The 23881-nt window shown below is 37.6% G+C and overlaps 1 protein-coding gene across 1 annotated transcript in view; it reads left to right on the top strand.

The window, feature by feature from the left end:
- KCTD21 (potassium channel tetramerization domain containing 21) overlaps positions 1-23881 on the top strand; it is a 36684-nt gene that overhangs the window by 5991 nt on the left and 6812 nt on the right. The gene's annotated exons all lie outside the window — the stretch shown is intronic.

The following is a 23881-nucleotide window of genomic DNA, read 5'->3' as shown; positions in this document are numbered from 1 at the left end:
CAGACTCAGTATTGTCCACTGAGCCACCTAGCACATATGGTTTATCCATGCATTTTATGACTTGCTTTCCTTTTCCAGACACACAATCCTGATGATGCCTTACACATAATTTGCATGCAAGTCATCATCAGTACCATAAATACCAAATATCATTCCATTGTTCTTTGGGTTATCCGTAATTTTGATACTTTAGGAGTTGTGGTATTTCAGGATTTGCAGTTATACAAAATCATGTTAGACTATTTGTATTGAAAAAATAGACACTGGTATTGGAAGGGAGGCAGGAATGACCATCAAAAGTACTATGTATCAAAATTACAATCTAACTAATTCTATTCCTTTTTGGGCCCACATCTTTGACTTACTACTTTACCTGTCTAAAATATCTTTTCTACTCCAACAACATGTCATAACCTGAATTATATACCTTCTTCATCATGTGGCTTTCCCTTTGTGGACTGTATGGCTGATCATTTCTTGAGGTGCTATGGACCTAGCTGAGAAGATCCTAGAGTATTAAGGAGTTTGGTACATTTGACACAACATCTACAAGCTAGAGTAATCAAATAATCTCATTACATGTAGGAAATCTGTCTTCTGTTAGATTCTGTAGAAGGCGTCTTCCATAACACGAGCCAATATTTTTGTTGAGCATCCGTCTCTCTGTTTTATTCCTTTACTGATACTCAGAATCAGATTGTTAAATTGATATTGAGCTCCATGACTGTTTCTTTTAAGTAATTATAAGATCATGACATATATAGAGTATCCCAAAAGCCTTTGTGTATTTTTAAGGTCTTAATAATAAAAAATATATAAGGCTTTTGGGCCAAACTACATATAGGGAAGCTGTATTTTGGTCTACTGAACCAAATGCTTCCTTGTAATATAGTAAACACAGTGAACCCATATTCTCTGTGCTTCTCTGTCATGAGGGTGACTAAAGATGCAATCTATGGAAAATCTTCTCAAAAGTCTATGTGTTCTCATGTTTTCACAACTATATTAATAGAGAAAATAGTAAGGACATGGCTCCGTGATTGTGGATGCTTTCTCACTTGCTTGAGAGGGACTGTTACATAGAAAAACATAATAAATAATCTATGATCTTTTCCATTTTAAAAAATTTTCCCTTCCAGATACCTTGAAAATTGATCCCTGAGTGCCTTTAAATTGTATTGCTTCCAGACGTATTTAGCTTCTGAATCATTGGCTATATCTAGTCTTTCTTTCTGGGGCAGCTAGATAGTTTAGTGGATAGAGTGCTGAATATGAAGTCAAAAACACTCATCATTCTGAGTTCAAATCCAGCCTCAGACACTTACTAGCTATGTGATATTTATTCCTGTTTATCTTAGTTCCTCAACTGTAAAATAAGCTGGAGAAGGAAATGGCAAGCCACTCCAGTATGTCTGCCAAGAATATCCCAAATAAAGTCATAGAGAGCCAGACATGACTAAAATGACTTAACAACAACTAAAAAAAGTGACCTAGAGAAGGAAATCACAAATTACTCCAGTATCTTTGCCAAGAAAACTCCATAAGGGGTCATGAAGAGTTGAACATGTCTGAAAAACAAATAAACAACAAACAAAAGTCTCTTTTCCCTCCTGATCTTCTTAAGTGACATTTCCATTTCCCCAGATAGCATTGGGTGCTGAAGTATAATTCAAAATATGGTATTTCCATTGTCATCATTGATAAAAATAGCTATAGAAACACAGCCAAATCTGTTCCACTTTGGAATTATTTGTTGTCCTTTTAGTTTCACTTATAAATGCTTTTGGATGTTTGCGTTTTTTGGAGCCTAGTGCCAAACTTGCTTTAGTTTCATTTTTCTTATCCTTTCTGTTTTATGAGATATTACTATAGTCATAATTTTGAACCATCTTCCTCTATAATGCTATACAAGTAAGACTGTATTCTCCCTTACTGGTTACATCTTTGCTTAACAAGGAAAACCAGGTATAAAAGCTTCTAGACTCACTGGCTGCATTGTTCTGACAGCTCTACACTCTCTAAGAAATAATGATAATGAGGGCTTTACTTTTATCCATTTCTCTTTTTATCACAGCCAACAATTGTTTGAATACATGAGGTTAAAACTATAGTAACTGTATATGTTAATGTAATTTTTCTTCTTATTTGGTATTGATTTTGCTCTTCAGTCATAATTAATTAGCATTTGTGTTATTATATAGCTGTCTCATGTCCTAGGCATCTATAAATTATTGACATACTTGTTTTTTTTTTTCCTGAACTATATTTTCAAACCTTTCTATCAGATTGAAGAAATCATTCAAGACGATTTTACTTGGTTTTGAGGAGTTTGAGTTTTTCATCATATTTCTTTTTTTCTTTTTCCTCTTATATGGATCTTAGACACATACAATAGTTATTTTCATGGTGGTCTATTTGTTTACAATTGTTATCAGCCCTGCAAAGTGAGAGACCAAATATCCCATGAAATGATATTTTTTATTAACTTTGCATATCCAATGAAATTAGTTTATCTCTCTGAAGAAAACCTATCAGTCATCCCTTCCTTTTACTTATAATTTCTTCATATCTCCTGATTGCTCATTGGAAAAAAAATTTCCATTTAGAGTACCAACAGTTAAATTTCTATTTATTAGGTAGATGGTTATTATCATCTTCATTTTGCAGCTGAGAAAGCTGTAAAAATTTGTGATCTTACCAATTTCATCCAGTTGATGAATGGTGAAGCTGAGATTTGAATATAGATCTTAGTCCATTGTTCTTTCCTCTGTACCACAACTGACTAAAAAGAAATACTGGTTGAAACATAGGGGAAAGTTCTGCCTATCTTTTCCCTAAACAGATTGATCCTCATGTTTCATAGAAGAGACCCCTTAGACTTAAACTGAATGATTTGTGATTACTATGATGAATGAATGAATATGATGGCTGCTTGTGGTCTTTGAAATATGAAAAATGGGAGAATAACAGTATTGGAGATCAATAAATGTCCTAGATTTCAAAAATACTAAGATCTTCACTTCTTTAAGTACAGATCAGGCAACTTGACTTTGATTCCTGGCAAAATTTAGAATGAATTATTAAAGGGATGGTTTGTGAGTATTTAGAAAGGGAAACAGCCATCACTAAAGGCTAATATGACTTCATGGAGGAAGAGTTGTGTCTCTAACTTTATTTCTTTTTCGATAAATCATATGGCGTAAATTATGTAGGTTGGAGGAATACCATAAGCATGATATACCTAGATTGTATACAAATGGAGAAATGTGGAATAGATATAACTTTGGTGAATTCAAAACTGGTTAAATGATCAGACACTAAGCTTGATTAATGAATCAATGTCTTGTTGGAAGGATGTCTCTCACAATGCAATTACTCCAGGGATTTGTTGTAAATTCTGTGCTATTTAACATTTTTATCAGTGGCCTAGGTGAAGGTATAGATATTATAAACAAAATTTGCAAATGATACAAGACTTAGAAGTATAGCTAATACACTGGATGATCATTAGGGACTTCCAATCCTAAATTTGTGACACTATCTATAGTATATGTGCTGTTGAAGAAAGCACTGTGACACTATAACTGAGAACTGACCTTAAGATAAAGAATAATCTACATTGACTAGACAGATAAAACTCAGTAGAGATAAATGCAAAATCCTACACTTGTATCCAAAAAGTCAATTAGATGAGTTCAATTTGGCGTAGACATGGCTAAACAAAAGTTTGTGTGAAAAAGTTCTAAGAGTTTTAGCAAATTTAAAATGCAGCATGCGTTAGGAGGATGACTCAGAAGCCAAAAAAAGCTAATGCCATCCACTGTAGACTAAATTGAGAAGCAGAGTTATCAGAACAAAGGCAGTGATAGCCCTGCAGTTCTGTGTCCTGAGCAAACCCCAAGTGGAGTTCTCCATTCCGTTCAGGGCCTTAGAACATTGTAGGAAGATAGTGATATGTTGAATGGGGCCCTAGAGAAGATTACAAAGTTGATAAAGGAAACGGAAACCATGACATACAAGGATCACTTGAAAGATATAGGAATGTGCAAGAAGAGAAGACTAATAGTGACTATCTTAAATGGGTGTCATTAAGGATTAAATTCATTGTTCTTAGCTCAGAATACAGAACCAAGAATAATAATGAGATTATAGGGTCCTTGATAGTCCTATCATAGATGTTTCTTCCCCTGCCCACCTCACCCTTGTGGGCAGTAGCCATTGTTTTTTAGGAGAGGCTTCGACCTCCATCAATAGCTTAGAGATCTTGTCTTACCTTCATGGCCACATTTCAGCTGAATCTCTACTCCTACTCACCCTCTTGCTCACCACAGGTTCAAAAATTGCTAATTACAACTCTGACAGCTCTAATCTACTGAAGCAGATCATTAATAAGGTTCTCAAATGGAATTCAAGCAAGTGACTGTCAGAGATGTTCTAAAAACAGATTTCTGTTCAGGTACAAATCAGACTAAATGATTTCTGGAATCTCTGCCTTCTCTGTGACTCTGGAATTCTGTGATATTATTTTTTTTTTTAATTTGAAGAGGGAGGAAGTAAAGCCCACTCCTGCAATCAAGGAGTGACTGGGCTGAAGATTCAGATCAGAGCCAAACACTGAGTGTACTGTATCCCTTTGCCAGTTCTAAGGGCTCAATTCTTCTGAAGGGACAGCTCAGATTCCTGGCACTCCCGGCCTTGCTGGACTTGAACAGATTCCTCCATTCCTTAAGTCTGGTTTCCTTCCAGATCTACAAACTCAGAGGTCTCTTGGAACCAAACTGAGCTGGTTCCAAATGGACTTGGAAGAGATGGGGGATACAAGGAGTTCCTGACTCTGGCAGTAAAATCTTAGTCAAGTTGCCTCAGCTTCCTCTTATAAAATGAAAGAGGGTGGACTAACTGATTTGTAAAGCCCCTTTTAGTTCTGACCTTTTATGTTTAAAAGTCGCCTTCATCTCTAAAACTTTATGTTCCATATTCCTTTCTAGCTCTAAGGCCCTCTCCACTTTGACATTCTATGTTCCGAGAACTGTCCCAGCTCTAATATTCCACAATTTGAGGTCCCTCCCACTATCTCTGATATTCTGTAGTCTGAGTCCCTCCCAGCTCAGACATTTTATGCTTTAAAATCCCTCCTAGATCTAACATTCTCTGTAATGAGCACTATCCTACCTCTGACATTTAATGCTCTGAGGTCCCTTCCATTATCTCTGACATTCTATGTTCTGAAGAACTTCCTCAGTCTGAAATTCTATGTCCTGAGCTCTCCCAACTCAGACATTCTATGCTCCTAAGGCCCCCCATCCCAACTCTGACATTCCATGTTCTAAGGTCCCTCCCAGATCTTATATTTTGTGTTCTAAGGTCCCTCTAGCTATGACATTCTGTGTTCTATATTCTTTTCCAGCTCCAACATTCTGTGTTCTCCCAGCTATGACATTCTGTGTTCTATGGTTTCTTTCAACTCAAACATTCTTTGTTCCAAGGTCTCATCCAGCTCTAACATTCTGTATATTTAGCACCTTTCTGTCATTCAGTAATTTCTTTATGATCCCATTTGTGGTTTTCTTAAAATCCTGGCATGATTTGCCATTTCCTATTCCAATGGATCCATTTCCAAGTGATTTGCCCAGCAAGGAAATGTCCAACATTGGCTTTGAACACTGATCTTACTGACTCCAGACCTGACACTCTATTCTCTGAATCACAGCTGCTCTGAAGCTCCCTTCTAGCTCAAAAATTTTGTAATTTTTTTTTCCTATATGGCCAAAAAGGAGTAGCAACAAGGTGGAGTGGGGAAAAAAATTCTGATCTTGAATCAAGGAATCTGAGTTCTGGTCTCAGAACTTCCTCTAATTTGCTGTGAGCTTTTGGTCAAATCACCTCTTTGGGCTTGTTTCCTCACCTGTAAAATTAGTGGGATCCGGAATAGATTGGTCTTCAAAGGCCCTTTACTGCCTAGGCTCCCACTTTCTCCTCCTGATTGTATAAACCTGAGCAACAAATATTTCCTGAGTACTCTCAACAGGTAGGAGCTTGTGCTCAAAGCTGATGAAGATATGATACCTGCTCTCGTAGAGTCTCATAGACTATTTGAAAGGAATCTAACCAATCAACAAGTACCTATCCACACCTATAGTATACCAGGCTTAGGAAATACAAAGACAAAAATAAAGGAATTCCTATTCTAAGAGTCAAGTCCTAATAACACATCCATATATAGATAATCACAAGATAGTAAAGAATGTATATATGAAAATATACAGTAACACAAGGCTGTATATATTAAGAGACTTCAAAGAAGTACCATGAAAAATGACAATTATAGGATTGTTTCATAGGCTTGTATATTTATAATTGAAAGATCAGTATTAATAAGCACCTACTATGTAAACCAGCACTTATTAAGAAACTACCATGTGCTAGGCTGGTAGGTGATGACAAAAATGAGACAACCCCAGCCTTCAAGTAGTTTATATTTTAATTGATAAATACATCCCACTTAGGGAACTATTGATCAGGGAAGGAAGGTTTGGTCTTCGTACTCATAGAGCTTAGGAGTAAAAGGGAAATGATTGCAAAACAAAGAAGTTTCCCATTTCATTTTGGGGTCAATTGGGAGCCACTAAAGCTTCTTGAGCCAAAGAGTGACATAGTTAAGCCTGTACTTTAGGAATGCCAATTAGGAAGTTGCATGGAGATTGGATTAGAGAAAGAAGAGATTGGAGGCTAGAAAAGTGATCAATAGTTGTAAAAGTCGAGGTCAGAACCAAGGGTAGGAGTAGTAATTGTTGTCTGGACTTCATTCTTGAGGAGCATCTTGACATCAGGGAGGAGATGCCATGATGTGCAAATGAATTGGATTTAAGGGAGGGAGGCTGTGCAAGGTCACCTGCCTCATTTTTCTTTCCATCTGGATTCAGTGCCTAGATATAGATTGGGAAGACTGGAGATGGCCCTGGATGCAATGAGAACCCTTGTTTGTGTATGAAGTCTTGGCTCTCTGAGATCCCAAAGCATTTGGTGTCAGTGCTTTTCCAGGGCAAGCTGGAATCCCCAGATGAATGGGGACCATTGATGCTAGCTTATAGAATCCAAGAATCCCAGAACTCTTTGGGTCATCATTAGGCACTGAAACCAGCCTCCTAGCATTGCAGGTCTATAGCAGATCTATAGTTAAATCATTCTAGATTTCACCTGGTTTGGCTATCCCTGAAGAGTGTGGGCCTTTGGGTAGAGATATGGGTAGGTTGGCGGCTGTGAGGCAATAGAAAGAACACAACACTTGGAGTAAAGCCCTCCCTACCACTAACTCAAAAATAGCTAACAGTAATAATAATAATAATAGCTATGGTACTTTAAAGTTTGTAAAACACGCTGATTAGTGTGTAGTATATACACTTTATCATCTCATTTGGTCTTCACAATCATCCTGGATGCTATTATTATTCTCATTTTGCAGTTGAAGAAACTGAGGTAGACAGAATGACTTGCCTAGAATCACAGAGCCAAGTCTATGGCAGTATTCGAACCCTGACTATAAGTCCATCACTGCCCACTATGCCATGCTGTATTTTGGGCTTTTCTCTTCTGTGAAAAGCTGGACTATGCCAATCTACAATCTCTCAGATTGTAGGAAATTGGCCCAGGTGCTTGGTGGGCGTAGCTTAGGTGGTTCTGCATCTCCTCACCCAGTTGGAACCCTTCCATTGAACAAGGCAACTCTGCACTAATCATTTCCCTACTCATTGGCATTAAATTTCAGGAGGAGTAGCACCAAATTGATTGCTTGAAAATCTAGGAAACAGAGCACCCAATGAAATTATCATTCCCATTTCCTGAATGCACATCTGGGCCTTGGCTGCCCTCCAAGGTCTGCCCGAGACAGACCCAGGCTGTGGGTGGGCTCCCTCTTCTTCCTGTCTACTCCCTGGAGGGTCTATGGTAGCAAGCTGGCAGAGACTAGGTGGTTTCTGTGGTATTCTCCCATAGGGTTCATTGTTTTCATCATTCCTGTTTCTGTAGCTCTTTATAAGGGTTTTATTTTTCTCATGATGAGCTTTGTGAGGGTAATAATGCATATTGCTGTCCGCTCCCTTTTACAGGTGAGAAGACCAAAGGTTGTGTTTTGTGCTCAGTAGGCATTTGGCTTGCCCAAGATTATGGTCCATTTGTCCGCTGTGGTGAAGTGGAAAAGAGTGCTGAACTTGAAGTCATAAGCTCTGAGTTCTAATGCCAGCCTAGACACTTACTCCTGTGTAGGCAATAATACACATTGTGTCAGCTCCCTTTTACAGGTGAGAAGACCAGAGTTTGTGTTTTGTGCACAGAAGAGCAATTGAAATAACAAAGTATATACTTTATACAATATACTATGTTACACAAAGTGTTTTGCAAACTTTAAAGCACTATGGTGGTAGTTGACTCTTCATGCCCCCATTTGGGATTTTCTTGGGAAAGATTATGGAATGGTTTGCCATTTCCTTCTCCAGCTCATTTTACAGATGAGGATACTAAGGCAAATGCCTTGCCTGGGATCACATAATAAGTGGAAACCGAAATATCCAAGGTTAGTTTTGAACTCGGGGCTTCCTGACTTCAGCACTCTGTCCACTGTACCACCTAGCTAACAATTAGAACTATCTAAAAATAGAATGGATTGATTCAGGAAATAATGAATTTTTAAAATTACTGCTGGTGTTCAAATGGAGGCTGGATGACCACATGTTGGAAAGGCAACTAAGTGATGCCATAGTACACAGAGTGCTGGGTTAGGGTTGTAGTCAGGAAGACCCAAAGTCAAATGTAGCCTCAGATATTTACTAGCACTGTGACATTGGGCAAATCAGTTAACCTCCCTTGGTCTCAGTTCTTTCATCTGTAAAATGGGGATGATAGTAATCCTGTCCCCTAGGATTGTTGTGGGATAAAATGAGCTATTTGTAAAACACTTAGCAAGCCTTAATGCAGTGTACAAATGTACATGAGGATAATGATGCTACAGAGATAATTCCCATTATGGTGTTTTGTTCAGTTGTGGCCAGCTCTATGAGGACCATGGTGTCTATGGGGTTTGTAATGGGCTGAGGCTTGAGTTGATGCACTAAGGTCCCAAGCACGTGAGGCTAAATAGTAATTGGACCATACTCTATTAATATATAAGCTTGGAGAAAGAATGGCCCCTGCCCACTCTTTGTGCAAGTCCTGATGTGTTGTATAGGAAATGACGATTTTGGTGGGTGGAGGCAGGGGAGTGGAAAAGGAAGGGGAGGAGAGACTGCTTGCTTTTGCTATTGCGACGACCTTTCAGCTCAGAGCTCCCTCTGTTAGCTGGCTTCCTGTGGCAGCTGCTCATATTGCTATCGCAATCTTTCTTGCCCATATTGCTATGGCAATCCTTATTCATCTCTTCGCTTCAATAAAGATTGAAGATTTTTCCCTTAACCTGAATTCCTGACTCCGGCTGATTTTAAATACGCAGTCATTACAGGGGTTTTCTTGGCAAAGATACTGGATGATTTGCACTTCTTTCTCCAGTTTTAGGAAGGGGTTAAGTGATTTACCCACAACTGGTAGTAATTCCTGAAGGTCCAGTGTTGTACCTATTGCATTACCTAGTCAAATCTATCTCTCCATCCCAAACACTCTCCCCACCCATTTTTTTTTATCTGTGTTGGGTTAAGTGGCTTCTCAAAATTATAGAGGAAGAGACCACTCCTACACACACACACACACACACACACACCTCTGAGAAAAACAGAGCTCACATAAAAATTACATGTTTTGCTTAAGCTTATGTCAGCGATGGGATTTGAAACCAAATTCTCTGACTCCACAGCTAACCTCCTCCCTTCTCACTGCATCATAACACCTCCTTCCCTTCTGATTTTGAGAGTCTGTGAACCAATAGGTTATTGGGACTATAAATTTAGAGCTAGAAAGGATTATTACATGTAAATATAAACAATATATTTTTTGTGAAAATAGCTATTTTTCTAAACAAAAAAATTAATGAAAAGAATAGCATTTATTTTACACATTTTTGCAGATCTCTTTAGTGTTTGGAGTAATAGAAGACAGCTGTATTCTCATATCAAATTCTTTATTTAATGTAATATGTCACTGATTAAAATGCATGAAGAAAATATGAGCTCACATAATTAAATGTGTTGTTGGAAAGAGGAGGAATATTTTAATATGCAACAATGTCTTGGTGTTATTATGAAAGTAATATTAAAATTGGGGGACCCTCTGAAAGGACAGCAACAATACCTTGGGGCCCATGGACCAAAATTTTTCTCTTTTAGTATTTTAGTAGTATTTTATTTTTTCAAATACAATGCAAATGCAAAGATTATTTTAATCATTTACCTTTGCAAAACCTTGTGTTAAAAAATTTTCTCCCTATCTTCCCACTTACCCTACCCCTAGACAGTAAGCAATTTAATATGAGTTAAACATGTGCAATTCTTCTGAATATATTTCCACGTTTATTATATTATGCAAGAAAAATCCATCAAAAAAGGGAAAAAAACCATAAGAAACAAACCAAGCAAACAAATGACTAAAATGACAAAAACAACAAAAAGATAAAAATGCTGTGCTTTGATCCATATTCAAAATCCATACTTCTCTCTCTGGATGCAGATGGATCACACTTTGAGAACAACTATTTTAGGGTATAGGATTTCTGGTATAATAATAACTGACATGTATGGCCTTGTATACATTATCTCATTTAAGTTTCAAAACAAGCCTATGAGGTCAGTAATACAGGTATTACCTCTATCAAAGGTACTGCATTGGATGGAGTGCTGGGCCTAGAATCAGGAAGACTTGAGTTCAGACACAAGCTATATGAATTTGAGCAAAATCACTTCACTGTCTGCCTCAGTTTCCTCCTCTGTAAAAAAGAGGATAATAAAAGCACCCACCTCAACAGGTTATTGTGAGCATCAAATGAGATAAGAATTAGGACAGTGTCTGGCATTTAGTTGGTGCTTAATAAATGTTTGTTTCATTTTTTTCCATTTTATAGGTAAGGAAATTTAGATTCAGAAAAGTCAAGGGCCTTGGCCACGATTACACAGATAGTGAGTGAAAGACAAAATTTTAGTCCATATCCAACACTCTGACAATTTTATCTCACTTGTATAAAGGCAAGATTGCAATAACATTGCTGCTTTGTTTCTTTTTAATGAAATTAGATTACTTTTATTTGTAGAATTTCACAACATTCAGGAGATAAATGGCTAAAGCTTGCGATTGTGTTAATCAAGGATATTTCTTTTATTATTATTGTTATTTGTTATTATTGGCAAGTGGATTATGTTCCTTATAGCCTGAGGAAGCTTCAATGGAGAACAGCATATAAAGATTCATCAGCCTGCAATTGCTGTTAGGTTATACTCTGCCAAAAATAGAATATATGATGCATGTCCCCAACACCCTAATCCTCAGTTTTCCTATCTGTAAACTGACAGAGTTGAACTAGATCAAGGTTCTTAGCTTGAGAGCCATGCAGTAGGTTTTGTTTTGAGGGGTTTTTGGTTGGGTTTGGGGTTTTTTTTTTTTTGGATAACTGTATTTCAGTATAATTGGTTTCCATGGTAACCTTGTGTGAGTCATTTTATGACATTAAAAACAATACTCTGAGAGAAGTCCACAGGCTTTACTAGACTGCCAGGGATGTCCATTACATACACACACACACACACACACACACAACGCACACGCGCACACACACATACACACACACACACACACACACACACACACACGAGAGATGATCTTTAAACTTTCCCTCCAATTCTAACATTCTCTGTTCTGACGTTTATTCCAACATTAAGAGCAACATCTTCTTTCTTTTGAGATTCCTTCCAAATTCAAATGGTCTATGTTTCAAGATCCCTTCCAGCTCTAATATTCTATGTTCTATGGACCTTTCTAGTTATTTAACAAGTATTTATACAGTGCTTCCTATGTGCCAGACACTGTGAGGGGGATGGAGGGTGGAAATAAGCATTTCTATAGCATTAATGTCATGTACTGTGCTGGGGAGAAGTTGGGAGTGAGGGGAGAAAATAAGGATTTATACAGCACCTACTATGTGCCAGGGACTGTGCTATATCCAGTTGAGAATAAAAATTCAAGCAAAAAGACAGTCCTTGTTTCCATGGAGTTACATTCTAATGGGAAAGAACACCCAAAAAGAAGCTGAGAAGGAGCAGGGGTGGGGGAGGGTGGACAACATGATCGAGTATTTGAATTACAATCTGGTGAGAAATGGCGATGACTGTGCTGGGCTCTTTATGTTCCAAGATCTTTCCAGCTCAGACAGTCTGTGTTCCATCGTCCCTTTCTGTTCTAATCCTCTTTTCCAAGGCCCCCTTTGTGCTCTGATAATTTCTTTAAAGTTTATTCTAGCTCAGACATTCTGTTTTAAGATTTTTTTTTGTTTCCTGTGAGTAGTCTACATTCTAGAGTGCCTTGTGATTCTTGCATTTGGTTAAATGATCCTTTGCAGTTGTAACTTTCTGTTCTCATAGCCCATAGTTTTAGAGCTGGGAGGTCCTTAGAGGTCTTCAGATTTCATTCCCTTATTTTATAGATGAGGACTGAAGGTCCAAGGAGGTTCTATGTTCACTTGCCTAAGATCACATAGACAGTGACAAACCAAGATGGAAAATCTAGCCTTACAGCTCCAAAACTGAATTCTAACCAATGCACTGCATGTCTATACTCTGTGTCCTAATATTTTATGTGCCAACTACCTTATAGCTTTCTCATTCTGTGTCCTAAAGTTCATTTTATCCCTAACATTCTGGAACTCTATAGCTCTCTTGGAGGCAATTTTACATGAGAATTAGGTCTTCGATATCAGCCTCTATTTTTGGAAGCTGTATTATGTCATAAATCATGAGGTCCTGTCTTTCCCCTACCCTTACCATGATGATGGCTCCATTCTTTTTTTTTTTTTAATAACTTTTTATTGATAGAACACATGCCTGGGTCATTTTTTACAGCATTATCCTTTGCATTCACTTCTGTTCCGATTTTTCCCCTCCCTCCCTCCACCCCTTCCCCCAGATGGCAAGCAGTCCTTTACATGTTGAATAGGTTACATCCTAGATATAACCTATCCTAGATACAATATATGTGTGCAGAACCGAACAGTTTTCTTGTTGCACAGGGAAAATTGAATTCAGAAGGTATAAATAACCCGGGAAGAAAAACAAAAATGCAAGCAGTTTATATTCATTTCCCAGTGTTCTTTCTTTGGGTGCAGCTGCTTCTGTCCATCTTTGGTCAATTAAAGCTCTCTTTATCGAAGAGATCCACTTCCATCAGAATACATCCTCAAACAGTATCGTTATTGAGGTATATAATGATCTCCTGGTTCTGCTCATTTCACTTAGCATCAGTTCATGTAAGTCTCGCCAGTCTTCTCTGTATTCATCCTGCTGGTCATTCCTTACAGAACAATAATATTCCATAACATTCATATACCACAATTTACTCAACCATTCTCCAATTGATGGGCATCCATTCATTTTCCAGCTTCTAGCCACTACAAACAGGGCTGGATGGCTCCATTCTTAACACTATGGTTTCTAACCTGAATTTGGTTCCTCTTAACCACTCTGGGTCCTGAGTACCTTTATGAATTTCTTCTACTGCCTTCCATTTCTCTTTTTCTAATCCATCAGCCAACCCAACCCTAAATTCTCTCCTTCTTGAGAGACTGAAGGAGTTACCTCTTCCCATTTCATCTTCAGACTGTAAGGGTACATCACTTATTCTCTCTTACCCTTCTCTCCCCCCCCCACCCCAGTGTGTACAATTTCCCACTCTTATTCCCACTAAAAAGTTACTGATTCGATTATAAGAAAAAGATTAAAAATTTTCATTTATTGTTTCTCACACTTACTTAAATCTCCCTTAGATCTTTAGTTCTTAAATCCTTTTTATCCCTGCATGATTCTTCCTTGTATTTTTCTTTACCCCATAGATCTATTTTCCTCTTTTTTAAAAAAAAATAATAATTTATAAAACCTGAGATAATTCATTTTTCTATTTAATCTTGTTAATCCTGTTTCCTTTTCTTTTCGTGTGCTTCGATTGTTTGGGGTATTTGCAAATAATCTGTTTAGCTTCTTATTTGTTTGTTTGCTTGTTTATTTTTTTGTAAGAATGCCCCAAGTGGCTTCTTTTTATTTAATATATATTCTTTTTTGCTGTTTATTAGACTCAATTTGGTGCAGCTAGGAGGCACATTGAATATAATGCTGGATAGAGTACCGGGCTTAGAGTCAAAAAGATGAGTCTTTCTGAGTTCAAATCCACCCTCAGACACTAGCTGTGTGTGACCTTGGACAAGTCACTTAACCCTGTTTGCCTCAGTTTTCTTATCTTAAAATAACCTATAAAAGGAATGATAAATTACTCCATAATCTTTCCCAAGAAAACCACAAATGGAGTCATGGAGAGTTAGATATGACTGAACAACAATAACAAGACTCAATTTTGGAGGATCTGTTATTTGGGGTTGCATCCTGAGTTCTTTTACATTTGGAAGTTATGATTCCTGTGATTTTTCTAGAATGCAACATCATATGTCATTTGAATTATCTTTAGTTCATATTTGGAGATCTTTCTCCTGATAGCTTAGAAAATTTGTTTCTTGTTACTGAAATTGTTTGATTAAACCTTGAAGTTTGAAGAACAAAATTCTTTCTGGTGGCGGTGTGAATTCTATTGATTACTGTGTGTATATTCAGAAATTCTGGATAGCTTTTAGAATTATTTCCTGCATTGTGGTATTCAAATTTTTTTATTTGTTATATTCTTCTGAGAAATTTTTAATATTAAATTATCTTGGTGTATCCTGTCTTCAAACTCAGATGTTTTGGGTTAAATAGAATCTTTGTGGTTTTTTGTTTTTGGTTGTTTTTTTTTTTTTTTTAACATTTGTTACCTTTGGCTTAAATTTTCCTCAACTTTTTTTAATGTTTTTTTTTGTGTGTGTGTTTCAAATTTTTGTGTTTCAAATGTATTGTTCTCTCTCTCAAAGCTTCTATTTTTCTTTATCTATTTCTTCTCTATCATGTATTCATCTTTTCCTGCTCTACTATTTCTGAGGGTTTTATTAAATTTTTAATTGCAAGTTTTGATTCTTATACTGAGTTTATTGCTCTTTTGAACTATTTTAAAATTTCTTGTTTTCTCGTGATCTCTGGGGAGAGGATTCTCACTTTCCTCTGCTAATACTGGTTCATTTCCCCTAAATATTAGGGCATTTGTTTAATTAGCTTTTATTTCTTTTTAGATTTTACTTATTCTTTGTTCTGTCTTTATAATCCTCTATTGATTATTTGCTTATGGACCGAATTTTTATTCCTTATCATTCATCTTTGGAAATCTTCCTCACTCTTTAGCCACAAACTCCTGAGACTTGGCTATTAATGAATGATCTCAACCTCTTCATATTGGATAATATGTCAGTCCTTTCCCTGAATAACCTGACCAAGATATCCCATTGCTTCCAGAGCCATGTCCTGTTGTCCTAATCTATATCTTGCCACTGGACCCAGATGGCTGTGGAGGAGAAAATAGAGCTGGTAACTGTGTCCAGCCCAGACTCTGCGTCATCCCCCTAATGTCATGGTCTTTCTTTGAGAACAAAGGGCAAACAACTGCAACCTGGAGGAAAAGACTGACCTCCGCTGGGTTTCTGGTCTCATTTTCCTCAGGATGCATCTTTTGTCTTCCTCTAATCTATACCTCCAATCACCACGTAGCATGTTTATTATTATGCTGAGGTTTTCAGTTTCCCCTCCTTCTTCCCTTTGAGTGACTGGACACAATCAGTATCTGTCACCTATTTTGTGGCTGCAGTGTCAGAGGCAGTTTATGAAGAATCATTGCTGTGGAAGGATCACTGTATGAGCCATTTCTTCAGAGACAGAACTGAATGAGAGATGTAATATTAAACATTATTGATGTTGATCCATGAGGGTTTTTTTTTTTTTTTACTTTGAATGGGTTCTGTAGGCTTTATGGTATTTTGCTGTAATTACTCTATATTTGTCATATAATTCCTTTCTTTGGGGGGTTCTGTAGGCTTATGGTATTTTGCTGTAATTACTCTATATTAGGCAAATAATCCCTTTCTTTTGGGGGTTCTGTGGGCTTATAGTATTTTGCTTTAATTACTCTATATTTGTCATATAATTCCTTTCTTTTGGGGGTTCTGTAGGCTTATGGTATTTTGCTGTAATTACTCTATGTTTAGCATATAATTTCTTTCTTTTGGGGTCTGGGACATGACAGAAGTTTGTAGGAAACAACTCTTTTGCCATCTTGCTGATTACATCTGCCTGTGTTCTCTTGTCAATTGTAAGATGCCCATAGTCACCAAGAGCTTTGAATGTGCCAAGGAGAGGGCACACTCAAGCCTTCATAGGATAAGTAGAAGCCCCCTGAATTCCATTCTTTGCAGCCAGTTGAAATCCAGATTCATGAATAATAAATAACCACATTTCTATGGGATTTTAAAGTCTGGAAAGTGCTTCCCTCATAACTCCAGAGTTGATAAGGTAGAATTTGTCAAATGAGACAGGACATGGGGGGAAGAGAGCTAGCTACCAGGCTTAGTGCCAGAGCCAGAACTTAAGGCCAGGTTAGCTCACTCACCCAGCAATCTCGTGCACACATGTCACATAGAAAGCTGTGGTCCATGCCAAAGATGCCATCACCTGCCTTCCAGCATCCCCTTCTGAATTTCTGCCCAGAAGGGAACAGCTGTGATGCTGCTGCTGTTCACACCAAGGGCTGGGGTGGGAAGAGAGGGATTAGCAGCATGCTACCCAGTGGAGGCTCTCTCAATCCCAAATACCCCACAAAGGAAGTGGGAAAACAGGTGTTTTAGGAACAAGTGTATGACATTGGTGCTGGCTCTTATTCCACCAATCACAGAGCTTGTCTGCTCAGTTACAAGAGAGGCTCCTTGGACAAAGGAGTTGCAACTCTGAGATGGGTACAAGGGGACGGATTGAAGCTTCATGTAAGGGAACTCTGATCAGTCACACATATCCTAAGATGGCGTGGGAAAAAATGAGCTCCCTGTAATCAGAAGTGTTCAAGCAGAGGCTGAGGGATCCTCTACCACTGATGTAATAGGCAAAGGCTGAATAAACCATAGGAAGGAGCTGTAAAGATCATCAAAGCTAGCCCTATCAACAAACCCAACAAGCTCTGAAGTTTCCAGTGATAGGGAACTCACTACCTCCCAAGGAAGCCCATTTTACTTGCATTTTTCATAGGAAATTGCTTTCCATGTCAAGCTTCAGCCTCTTATCCTGCACCTTTCATCTTTTGTTCCCAAGTCTTCTAGGATCTACCTGTTTTACATCTGATTCTAGGTCTTCCTACTTCATATCTGGGCTCTTAACCCATCTTAAAAACCCCAGTGCCTTCCCTGTTAATTGTTTCCCCTTTATCCTGTATATAGTATACTTTATATGTATTTCTTTATCTAAGTTTCTCCATTAGATTATAAGGTTTTTGAGGAAAGAGACTGTCTCTTACCTTTTTTTTTTTTTTTTTGATAATCCCAGTACTTAAGTCTGGTATATAGGTTTAATAAATGTTTATTGATTGATTGCTCCTAGTCACCTGAATGGGCCAGAGATCTTTTCAATTATCTAATCTAATCCCTTTTATGAAGAAGGGGACAAATATTTATTGAATATCTACTGTGTGCCAGGCACTGTGCTAATTACTTTATAGACATCTCATTTGATCTTCACAACAATAGTTGGAGGAAGGTGTTAGTATTATCTCCATTTTACAGATGAGAAAACTGAGATAGGCAGAAGTTAAGTGTCTTGCTTAAGATTACACAGTCTATGTCTGAGACTGGATTTGAACTCAGGTCTTCTGACTCCAGGACTAGCACTCTGCCCATTGTTTAGTGTCATTTGGCACTTCTTGGCTACTGATACCAGTAGAATGTACAAGTCAATAAGACAAGCAGACAGAACAAGAGAGATTACAGGATTTAGAGCCTTCCTTCCCTGCCCTCCAATGCTTCTGTGTCTATTCTTCCTCTATATCTCATTTGTATGACATAGTTACTATTTTTACCTTAACTCTGCCCCAATTTTTCTTTTGAGCTGACCTACTGTTGATGTCAGTCTTAAATATATGGCACTTATTTCCCATGTTTAAAAAAAAATAATCAATTTGTCCATGTTGAGTTTCTTGAAATTGATCTTTGATATTGGTTCTTATATAGCCTATTCAGTTTGGGTTTTGTTGATAGAAAATCCTGAAAATTTGCATGTTCATTGAATGTCCATTTTTTTCTCATTCAATATTCTAGATAATTTTACTGGATATGCTATTTTTGGCTGCATTTTGATTGTTAATAGATATGATTCCAGGACTTGTGGTCTTATATTGCGACTGCTGATAAGTCCTGTACAATTCTAATTGTAGCTCCAGCACATTTGAATTGTTTTTTCCTTGTTTCTTGCAAAATTTCTCTTTGATCTGGGGGTTTCGAAATTTGGCAATAATGTTCCTATGTGTTTTCCACAAAGGATCTCACTGAGGTGGTGATCGGTGGATTTTTTTCTATTTCTACTTTCCCCTCATGTTCTATTACTTCAGGACAATTTCATTATATTTTTTCTTGTGTCCAAGATCCTTTTTTGGACACAACTTTCAGGCAGTCCAATTATTCTTATGTTTTTTCTTCTTGATTTATTCTCTAAATCTGTCATTTTTCTTATATTTCATATTCTGTTCTATTTTTTCATTCTTTATAATCTGTTTTATCATTTCTTGGTCTCTCATATAAATTCTCTATGGAGGGAACCATTTCATATTATTCTTTGGGGTGGAAGCTTTTTTTATTCAGTGTCCTCCTCTGAAAATGAATCTCAGTCTTCCCTGTTCCCATAGTATATTTCTATAGTGGGGTTCTTTCTCCTTTGCTGGTTCATTTTTTAAAAAAATAAAATAAAAGGTATTAGTGTAAGTATCTCTAATCCTGAGTGGGAGAATGGTACTTCTGGCTTCACTTCAGCTCTTCTCTGTGACCTGGAACCCTAAACCAAGAGCTCTACTTTCCAGCAAGTGCCCTCAGCCAGCAGCGTCCTTGCCCCACTGCCTCTGCACTCACCAGGTGCTGATTCTTCTTGCCTTGGGCCATGGCTCTGCAGCACAGATGGACTTGGTGTTCCTATTCAGCTGAGATTCTCTCAGTCTTCCCGGTTTCATATCCCAACTCCAGAAGGTAAAAGTTTCTGTGGTTCCTGCTGAGGCACCAGTCACACTCAGCCAGCCCCAAGTTTCTCACTTGGTGTTTTTGCTGAGTTATCCTGCAGGGGTTTGCTTTTCACATGGGTTAATTCCCAGCCCAGGGTCTTTCTTCTGGTCTTCTCAGGTTTATCTCAGGTTGACCCATGTTCTGGGCCAACTCTTCTTAATTTTTCACTAGTCTATGTTTTCCCTGAAGCAAAAATTTGTTTGATTTGTACAGAAAATCCAGAGAGCTTAAAATCCACCAACCTACTCTACCATCTTTCCAGAATTGTCACTCAAGAGATGATGTCTTAACTTTTCAAGTGAATTGGAGTTAAGTGAGGCAGAGTTGTACAAAGTCATCAGCCTTTCTCCTTTCTTCTCTCCCTCCAAAAACATACAAGACCCAGGAAACTTAGAATCTCCTGACTCCCTCAAAAGATTGCTGAACCAAGTCATGATTTTTAAAAGCTTTTTAAACACATGAATTATTAATATGCATTTGTGTACTAAGTCTAGTGGGGAGGAAATAAGAATCAGGAGACTTCAATTCTCATCTTGGTTTCAGGACTTTCTAGATGACCTAAATGACCTGAGTCATTTAACTTGGTTTATTTCTGTGAAAAATAGCAGTAGAGCTTGATCTGTAGTTACGTCACCAAAAGAGAAGAATTAGAGGCATAATTTGGTGTGATAGAAAGAATGGTAGATGGAGCTGGGAAACCTGAGATAAAGGCAGAAATGGAATACTTATTAAATTTGTAGATGCCCCCCAAACCTGGAAAGTATTACTAGATGATAGAATCCAAAAGAATTTATAGAAGGATGGGCCTAATTAAGGAATTCTAATTTTATAAGGATAAATGTAAGATCATATCTGGATTCAAAAAATCAATAACAAGAAGACAGAAGGCAGAAATTAACAATTACACGATGGTTCCTATAAGAGATCTGGAGATTTCAGTGGAATGCAAACTTAATATGTGTCAATCGTGTGTTGTGGCAGCCAAAAAAGCTAATGTGACATTAAAGGAGCTCATGTGGAGCTAGTCCAAATCAGCCTGAACCAGCAAGCAAATTATTAAATTTTTGATACTAGTATTTAGAACTCAAACATCAGCAAATGCAATAATTCAAGGTTTGATTTATTATTTTACTGCTTGTCTAGATGTAAGAAAGTGATAGAGAAAATGTTAATAAGGCAGTTTAAACTGTAAAATGCTTTGTATGTGTATATATTTTTGAGAGCTGCTTGTTAAACATTTACCAACATGCCCATAGGCCCCTTGTACTATACCCCAGTTATACAATATTTTGTATGCTATGTTCAGTTCTTGGCAACACATTTTAGGAAAGACATTAACAAGCTTGAGTTTATTCTGGTGAGTAAACAGGAAATCATTACATATACAGAGCATTTCAAGGAAAGGAGACATTGATTTTAGAGAATAAAAGCCTCCAAGGGGCCACACTAGATGTCTTCATGTATTAGTGGGGCTATTATGGAGAAAAGAAATTAGATTTATTCTTCCTGAACCCAGAGGGAAGAGCTAGAAACATCCCATGTCTATATGTATGTCCCTGTATATATATATATACATTTTTGTGTATGTATATACAAATGTATGTTATTATATCGATATGTGTGTATACATGCACACTATATACATGCATTTGTGTATGTATGACATTATGAATTGTATATATGTAAATATATAGTACAAAACGTGTGTTAGTGTGCATGTATGTGCATAATGTATATTCTGTGTGCACAATACCTTTGTGTGCATGTATGCTTATTTACAATATACCTATAGATACTGCATGTGTATACATTCATATATGTGCATTTGCACATACATCTGTATGTTGTGTGTATACACACACTATATATACGATTTTCTTAAACACAGAAAGGAAAAACTATTGCATCTGGACTTACTTCTAAAGTTTTGTCACTTGAACAAAGTCTCAGTTGTTTCTTTGCTTGACTTTTTCCCATTCCTAATGCCAAAGGTCATGGCTGATGGAGTCACAGCAGGACTGGCAGGGTCTTGAATTCTGGATTCAAGTGTTGTCTATGACACATGTAGGCTGTGGAATTGGGCAAGTCTATTAATCTCTCAGGCCTTGAGGAAACTCCAAAGTTATAAGGTTTAGAGAAGGGGCCACTACATAAGAAAAGGGAGTTTTCTCTTCCTGGAGTTCCCTAGGTCAGTAAAATCACAGATCCCACCCATGTCCTTCTCCCTTACAAAAAGTCAAGCAATAACTTGAGCAAATAATTTGTTCGCTCCCTTGTCTTCTAGCCTCACTATTCTGGGCCTGTGTCCTAAGGCCTCTTCCTGCTGCACGGTTTATATTCTGTAGCTTATAGGACTTGGCAGGAGACTTTGAAGACCATCTATATCTCCATTTATCAAGTATTAATAGAGCCCCTTATCCATCCATATCATGTCCTTTGACACATAGTGATGGGAAGAACACTGGCTATGGAGTCAAATGGACCTTAGGCCTCTTAATAGCCCTGTGACCTTGGAGAAGCCACTTAACCTCTTTCAGCCTAATTTTTCCATTTGTAAAATGGCAATAATAATGTCCATACTCCTTATATATCATATAGGAGGTTTTATATATATATGATTATAGGTTGCATCAAGGCAACCCTGTAAAGCATGTACTGCAAGTGTGATTATCTCCAGATTGTGCCAGGCCTTGAATGCCAAGCTGAGGGGCATGAGCTTCTAGAAGCATTAAAGATTAATTGAAGATATGTGAAAAGGAATGTGACATGGTCTCTTCCAAAAAAGGAAGGGACAAAAAGAAAAAGAAAAAAGGAAGGGACAGAAGCAATTATCATCGCTAACACTTGGCAGTAATATTTTCTTTTCATTTCTCTGTAACTTCCTTCCATGAATTTCACTGCTATGAACACTGATTTTGGGGGGCGTTCACAAAATTTGGGTTCTAGTCCTGATGCCAACATTCCCTGTGTCAGCCTAAGTAAATTACTTCCATTTACGAATTTTCAGTTTGTATTTGTAGGACATGGAGTTTTACCTGGCTCCATCACTTAGAGTAACTAGTTAAGTGACTTGCCTAGGGTCACACAAATAGTACATATCTGAGGTCAGATTTGAATTCAGATCCTCCCAATTCCAGGCTTTGCGCTCTGTCCACTGTACCTACTTAGCTAACTTGAGTCATTGGATCTTAAGCAAGTCATTCAAATGCTCTGAGTTTCAGGATTCTAGGCTTCCTATTACTTCTAGAGTCTCACAGAAAATCCTCCTTGGCATTTTAAACCCATCCAGCTCTGTCTATTATCATTTACTTCCTTTGCTCTGTGCAAAGGTACCGGTTTATTCATTGTTCTTTACCAGCAAGACTTTTTTTTAATCTATTTATAAGGCAGATGGGAACTCTTGTAATCTCTTTCTTTGCATCCCTAGCTTGTAGAGTAATTCTTGACACCTTGTTATTGTTGTTGAGTCATTTCAATTGTAGCTAACTTGATATGACCCTATTTTGGGTTCTCTTGGTAAAGATACTGGAATGGTTTGCTATTTCCTTCTCCAGCTCTTTTACAAATGAGGAAAGTGAGGCAAACAGGATTAAATGACTAGCTATGGTCACATAACTAGTGAGTATCTGAGGCTAGATTTTAACTCAGGAAGATGAGTCTCTGTGATTCCAAGTCCAGTGCTCTATGCATTGCATCACCCAATTGCCCTGCTGACATCTACTAAATGCTCAGTGCTTGTTGCTCCTGATTCCTCCAAGATTATCTCTAATTTATCCAACATCTATCTTCTTTGGACATAGTTATGTACACTCCATGAGTTGAGGAAATTCACAGAATGGTGAAGATACTTTATTTGCTTAGAATTCCCAGCGCTTAGCACAGTATAGGCATTTGATGAATGTTTGTTGAATTGTTGACTGACTGACTATTAGGAGTGTGTTGGACTCAACGATTTCTGAAGATCCTTCCACATGCTACAGTTCCATGTTTCAAAGTCAACCTAATCCCTTGGGGCTTCACTTTCTTCCCAGATAAGTGTACAAGGCGGTGGTCATTGGAAAGGAAGGGTCAGGAATTCAAAAGATCAGAATTGGAATCCTTATCCTGACGGTTTTTGGCTAGGTGACTGCATGTAGATCACTGAATTTCATGGAATGCCAGTTTTGTAGCTTTTCTATAAAATGGGGATAGCAAGGAAAGAATTACAACCTACCTTCCAGGGTGGTGCAGTAAACAGAATACTGCAGAAAGATATGGGTCCAGATTCCATCTCCAGCATTTATTACTTTGGGGATAAATATTTAATTCTTCTTTCCCTCAATTTCCTCATCTACAAAATGGGGATAAGCACTTACTTCACAGTGTTGTTATAAGACTCAGATGAGACCATATATAAAAACACTCTACAGAGTATCCAAACTATTAAAAAATTAAGTTTTAAGTTAAAGCTTAAAATTTCACTAAGATTTTTGAGTAAATCACTTTTACTCTAATTTTCAGTTTGCATTTTTAGGACCTGGAGTCTTTCCTGGCTCCACCACTTTT

The sequence above is a fragment of the Antechinus flavipes genome, chromosome 3 (genome assembly GCF_016432865.1).
Source record: "Antechinus flavipes isolate AdamAnt ecotype Samford, QLD, Australia chromosome 3, AdamAnt_v2, whole genome shotgun sequence".
Classification (NCBI taxonomy): Eukaryota; Metazoa; Chordata; class Mammalia; order Dasyuromorphia; family Dasyuridae; genus Antechinus; species Antechinus flavipes.
Note: the sequence above shows the minus strand (reverse complement) of the source record. Positions and strands in the feature narration are given on the sequence as shown.